The sequence below is a fragment of the Pteronotus mesoamericanus genome, unplaced genomic scaffold (assembly GCF_021234165.1).
Source record: "Pteronotus mesoamericanus isolate MK-2021 breed Mesoamerican mustached bat unplaced genomic scaffold, CSHL_Meso_final contig_181, whole genome shotgun sequence".
NCBI lineage: Eukaryota > Metazoa > Chordata > Mammalia > Chiroptera > Mormoopidae > Pteronotus > Pteronotus mesoamericanus.
Genome location: NW_026555077.1, coordinates 5,588,482 through 5,595,571, shown reverse-complemented (window position 1 = coordinate 5,595,571; position 7,090 = coordinate 5,588,482).

Genomic DNA, 7,090 nt, shown 5'->3' with positions numbered 1-7,090 from the left:
ACCTCTATTTACTAAATGCACTGATTTTTTAAGCAAATTGAATTGCTCATCTGTTTTAGCATCATAAGAAAACATGCTAGTTTTCTAAGATAAGGTAGAAGCAGTGGGAGAAGCCAGAATCAAGAACTTGAAGCAGCAGGAATAGCATGTTAAATACAGTCCGTAGAAAGCAGGCCCCGTCCCTCCTAAAACGTAAAATAGCAAGTTTAAGTTCTCTTCTCTATACTTTCTCCTTCTCTGATGTCACCTAGAGAAGAAATTTGCAAATTAAAAAACTGGTAATGGGTTATGGTGAAATCAGTCTGAAAAAAATAAAAAATCTATATTAAAAAATTTTTAATTACAGTTTTACTACTTTTAAACATAAAATAATGAAGCTATTTTATAAGCATCAGAATGGTTATGCAACTTAAAAGAGGATATATATCTTTAAAATATCTATGATTAAATAAGCATGCAATCATATATGTTTATATATAAATACATAATCATACACATTTATATACTTAAATATAATCATGCATATTTGTATATATTAAAATCATAGTATATAAGATATAATCATATATATTTCTGTATGTAAAATCATTATATATAGGTATTTATATATTGATGGTCCCTGCCTTCAAGGTGCTCAAATTCCAGAGAAGAATAAAGCATAGGATACTGCAATTGTGACTAACTTAATTCTGTGCCTTTATTCTTGCCACCTTTTAATCCATCAAGGAGCCTGGATGATCTCTCTAAAAGCCATCTCTGATCAAGTCTCTCCTCTGTTTAAAAGCCAGCTCTGCTATTAAAATAAAATGGAAACCAGCCAGCATGCCACAAACCCACCAGATCCCCTGCTACTTCTGCATCTTCATCCTTTGTCATCCCTTCACCATCCTCTTCTTCTTCCTCTCTCTCTGGACCCTACATTCCCAGCCACACTGAGTGACATCCATTTCCTCGAAAGAACCTGGCTTTGCTGTATGCATCTGTCTCTGCCTGGAATACCATTCCTTCTGTTCCACCTGATAAAGCTCCTTCTTGCAGAACATTCCAAACCTCAAATGTTCTATGAAAGCTTTCACTGACATAGACAGACAGAAATACACACAAACTCACACAATGCCTTTTCAATATCCATAGTATTCTGACACCATTCCACCATTGAGGTGCAATACGGTGTACCACCCTGCAGTGTGTGCTGCTCAGGTCCCCACTTCAAAACTGAGGCACTGAATTTCAGCTAAATCCTCTAGGGAAATTGTCCTTGGCCAGAATGAACCTTTTTTCCCAGGGAAGCTCAAATCCCATGATTAATCAATAAAAAAGGTAGAATACACAGGCCCCCTTGTTTCAAAGTCAGACAACTGTGAAGTGCCACCCCTACTCTGGAGCTCCTGGGAAGATTGTCTGGTAATAGTCCACTGCCCAAGTCCCTCCCCTCTACTTCTGCACAGGGACAGATCAGTGTGCTCCCCAACAAACCCCATCTCAGAATGCATTTCCCAGAGGTCCTAACCTAAGACACTCTGTTTTGCACTTGCTTTTTTACAGCTCTTTTCACACACCAACAGTAAAAATTTTAAGACGTTGGTTGTGTGCATATCTGTCCCTCAGTGCATGCTGTCAACAAAGACATGCCAAAATAATGAATAAACAGCAATATGAACCAAGTTGTACAAAATCTGCTCTTGGTCAAGAATAGCAAAGACTATATGATGTCTTCAAAAATAATCTCCTCTCTTCTATACTCAAAAATCTTTACATTTTAACTGGACTTGTGGCCACCCAGACTGGAACCTAAATTGCTTAGCTTCCCTTGAACCTACCTGTGGCCACATGACTAATTACTTGTCAGTGGAATGTAAGCAAAAATAATGTGTGCAACTTCCGGATCATGTCCTTAGAATGGATAAATATGCCCTTCTTTGTCCCTGCTCTGTCCTCCCATTGGCTCTGATGTGTATGTAGTGATTGTGGTTTGGACCTTCTTTGACCATTTGGACAAGGCCAAGACCTTGGGAGAGCAGAGCCTGGATCCAATATCAAGGAACTGCTATGTTAACATTGGCTCAGAGCGTTAAATGAAAGAGGTATCAATTTCAATTTTGTTCAACTTCTCATATCTTGGACATTATGTTATAGCATCCTGTACCTACGGGTCAATTTGTTAAATGCCAATTTTTCTCTTTTTTGTTTTTAAAAATAATTTATTGAAGTACAAATTGGTAGTTACATAATAGTCACAAGGATGTAAAGTACAGCAAAGAGAATACAGTGAATAATATTGTAATAACTATGTATGGTGTCAGGTGAGTACTAGAAATATTGGGAGGAAATATCCGGTGTACTATGCTACACAGCTGACACTAAAACAAAACAATATTGAATGTAAACTGAAATAAATAAAATGAAAACAATCTATTGAGGTGAAACTCACGTAATGAAAGTAACATTTGAAGTGAACAATTTAGCATTTAGAATATTCACAACATTGTGCAACCACCACCTCTATCTAGTTCCAAAACATTTCTGTCACTCCAAAAGAAAACTGTTGCTGTTAAGCAATTTCTTCCTCATTTTTTTTCCTTTCCTGTGAGTCCCTGGCAATGACAAATCTACATTGTGCCTCTGTGGATTTACTTATTTCGGATGTTTCATATAAATGGAATAATACAACATATAGTAGTCTCCCCTGATCTGTGGTTTTGTTTTTTGTGGTTCAGTTAACCATGGTCAGAAAATATTAAATGGAAAAATTGCATGCCATTCTGAGTAATGTGATGAAATCGCCCACTGTCACACCCCATCCCACCTGGGGCATGACTCATCCTTTGTCTAGCACATCCGCACTGAATACCCTTCCTGCCCTTCAGTCACTTAGCAGCCATCTAGGTTATCAGATGGCCTGTTGCAGAAAGGCAGTGCTTGTGTTCCAGTTTTACCTAACATGGCCCCAAAGCACAAGGGCAGTGTTGTTGGCAATTTGGACATGCCGAAGAGAAGCAGTAAACCGCTTCCTTTAAGTGGAAAGGTGAGCACAGTACAGTAAAATCCTTTGAGAGAATGAAAAAGAGACCACATTCACATTTTTATTACAGTATGTTGTTATAATTATTCTATTTTATTATTCTTCATTATTATTCATCTCTTACTGTGCATAATTTATAAATATAAATATAAAACTTTATTATAGGTATTATGTGGTATTATGCATAGGAAAAAACATTTTTATATATAGAGTTATATATATAGGGTTATGTACTAGCTGAGGTTATAGGTTTATATATATACACATTATATGTATAGGGATAAATAGATGACAGATAAATGATAGGTAAGTGGGGACTATTATATGTCATTTTGTGTCTGGCTCTTTTTACTTAGCATAACTTTTTTTTCATTTTTTATATTTTATTGATTATGCTATTACAGTTGTCCCATTTTTTTTCTCCTCTTTATTCCCTTCCATTTTACACTGCCCCACCCTCCAGCTGTCCCTCCCCCCATAGCTCCTGTCCATGGGGTGCACACTTAAGTTCTCTGGCATCTCCATTTCCTATACTATTCTTAACCTCTCCCTGCCTATTTTCTACCTATTTTTATGCTGCTTATCCCTATACCTTTTCCCCCATTCTTCCCCTTCCCCTCTTTTTTACTGTTTTACTGTTCATAGTTTTTTATCTTCTTTTTCTTAGATAAGTTACTCTAACATTTCATATAATAAGGATTTGGTGATGATGAACTCCTTTCACTCAGCCTTATCTGGGAAGCACTTTATCTGCCCTTCCACTCTAAATGATAGCTTTGCTTGGATGTAGGTCCTTGCTTTCCATGACTTTGAAAACTTCTTTCCAGCCCCTTCTTTCCTATAAGTTTTCTTTGAAGAAATAAGCTGATGTTTATGGGAACTCCTTTGTGGGTAACTGTTTCCTTTTCTCTTGCTGCTTTCAAGATTCTCTCATGTTTAATCCTGGGTAACTCAATTATGATGTGCCTTGGTGTGTTCTTCCTTGTGTCCACCTCCTTTGGGACTCTCTGAGCTTCCTGGATCTCCTGGAAGTCTATTTCCTTGGCCATATTGGTGAAGTTCTCCTTCATTATTTTTTCAAATAAGTTTTCAATTTATTGTTCTTCCTCTTCTCTTTCTGGCACCCCTGTGATTCAGATGTTGGAACATTTAAAGTTGTCCCAGAAGTTCCTAAGCCTTTTCTCATTTTTTTGAATTCTTGTTTCTTCATTCTGTTCTGGTTGAATGTTTGTCTCTTCCTTCTGCTCCAAATTGTTGATTTGAGTCCTGGTTTCCTTCCATTTACTATTGGTTCCCTGTATATTTTTCTTTGTTTCACTTTGTGTAGCCTTCACTTTTGCTCCATTTTGCGACCATACTCAACCAATTCAGTGAGAATCCAGATTACCAGTGTTTTGAACTGTGCATCTGATAGGTTGACTATCTCTTCATTACTTAGTTCTGTTTCTGGAGCTTTGATCTGTTCTTTCATTTGGGCTGGATTGCTTTGTCTCAGGGTGCCTGTTACATTGGAAAGCTCAGAGCCTTAGGTATTTGCCAGGAGAGGGGGCAACCCAGGTCACTGAGGTGTGATGCTGTCTGTTGGGGAGGGGTCTAAAAGGGAACAATGCCGCTTGTTCAGCTCTTGGCCAGCTTTCAATCACTTCCCCCAGTATCCACAAGCAATCAGGCCTCTCTAGTGCTGATTCTCAGGTGGGTGGGTTTGTGAACATTCTAGGGCCCCATGGGTCTCTCCAACAGACTCTCCTGTGAGGCTGGGAGTCTATTCTGCCACCACAGCCCCCACAAGTTTTTACCTCCCAAGGGTTTGAGGCTTTCTTTTCTCCCACTGGAACCCTGGATTGCACAGTCTGTCTCACTCCCCAGTTGTTCCTCTGGTTTATCCACATGCAAATGTGGGACCACCCAGTCTGCCAGCCACTGCCTTGCCGCTTGTCCTCTCCATCTTAGCTGCCCATTTCCGCCCTTCCTACTGGTCTTGATGGGTGTTTGTTCTTTAACTCCTTGGTTGTCAGACTTCCATACAGTTTGATTTTCTGGCAGTTCTGGCTGTTTTTTGTTTTTAAATTTGTTTTTTTTCCTTCTTTTGGTTGTGAGAGGAGGCAAAGTGCATCTACCTTTGCCTCCATCTTGGCCGCCAATTTTTCAAATTTACCAAATGTATCTATTAATCAAGAGCTTTTTCTGTTTTTTTAATTTAATCTTTATTGTATTTTTACATTTTTATAAAGTTGTCTTAAACTTGTGTTCTGATAACAAGCTCCTCTGCCCCCCTGACTCTCTGTTGCCCCTATCCCCTCCCTAGGTCTCTGCTCCCTAGTCTCCCTACTTTCAAAAATAGGCAGCTTTTGGAGTGGCTGAGGGTTGGGGTCTGGAGAGATTGAGCAAAAAGGAAAAGCACTCATGGACATAGAAAACAGTGTGGTGATTTTAGGGGGGGTGCATAAGGGAGATAGGTGGTAATGGAAAAAATACAATTTCTTTTTATTAAAAAAGAATACTCAGCTAAGGTTGTGTTTGACTGACTCTTCCTCTTTCTTTGGCAGAGGGTCCCTATCTCTGTCCTGGCTCATCTCACTTGCAGGAGCACAAAGGTGGGCAGAGACAAAGTCAACATTCCTTTAAAAACTGTTATAAAGAAAAAATGAAAACATCAATACCTAAAATGAATTGCCAATAACTGCCAAAAATTATTAAAATATTAATGTTATGTTATACAATGTAAATTTTCATAAACCTTATAAATATTTAAAAGAAGCACAAGCATTTAATAAAAGATGAATTAGAAACGATCATATGATTCTTTGGTGAATAGGTATTCAACCAATTAATTTCAGGAAGTTGGACTGGGATTTCTTCTTCTGGAAATTATGTATTGCCTATTTTAGATCTGCCCTCTTGCTAAGAACAAACAGAAAATCTGGACATATTATTTTTGCAAAAGTCTGCCTGAGGACACCAGAGAGCCACTCATAGTAGAAGCTCAAGAGAAGGAAAACAGAGAAATTTGCCTCGAATTTGATACTGCTATTCCTCCTGAAGCATTTAATGATGTAAAATCTGCAGCTAAGGGTATGGAGGAAAAAAATTGAAATTCAGGGGCCACCAAGGAGGCAGGATCCTAGAAAACAGTTAAAACTTTCAAGTAAGCTCTGAAAGCATATACCTTAGAAGTAGAGGTAAAGTGGGTGAAGACCAGCTGTTATTCAGCTCAATTTTTGACTGATTTAAAAAGTTCTGCTCCTACACTTATTTCTCAGAAGTGAAATTAAATTCTCTGGGTAGAAAGACATTATCCACAATGTCAAATTATCTTTAAAGTTCTTCATAAACAGTACTGTTATAGTGAAATTGTGTCCCCCAAAGTTCATATGCTTAAAGACAACTCATAGTACCTCAGAATATGACTGTATTTGGAAACTGGGCCTTTAAAAAGGTAATTAGGTTAAAACAAGGCCATTGGGTGAAACCTAACCCAATCTGGCTAGTGTCTTCATAAGAAAATGAGATTAAGACAAACACACACATCAGGAATGCACAGAGCAAAAAGGCCATGTGAGGACACAGTGAGAAGGCAGCTATTGCAAGGGAAGAAGTCTCAGGATAAAGAAAACCTGATGCCACCTTGGAGACTTTTAGCTTCCATGACTGTAAGAACATAAATTTCTGTTGCTGAAGTGACCCAGTTGGTGGCAGTTTGTTATGATATCACTAGAAACTAGTACAAGTGCCAGGAGTTAATTTTTAAGAAGAAAGAAAAAAGAAAAACTGACCACAAACTAAGGGGGGAAAACTAACACAGAAAAGACCCATGGAGGTCCAACCATTGGAATTAGAAAATATATTTTGAAATAGTTGTTACTAATATGTTCAGAAAGCAAAAAGAATCAAAAGAAAGAATAGACATTCTAGGAATTAAAAAAAAAAACATGAGTTAAAATTAAGATGAGTTTAACAGCACATAAGACATAAGCTGAAGAGAAAATTGGTAGACTGGAAGATTAATTAAGAGAAAATATCCAGATTGATGCAAAGAGAGAGGGATGGGAATGGAGTAAAAATATAACG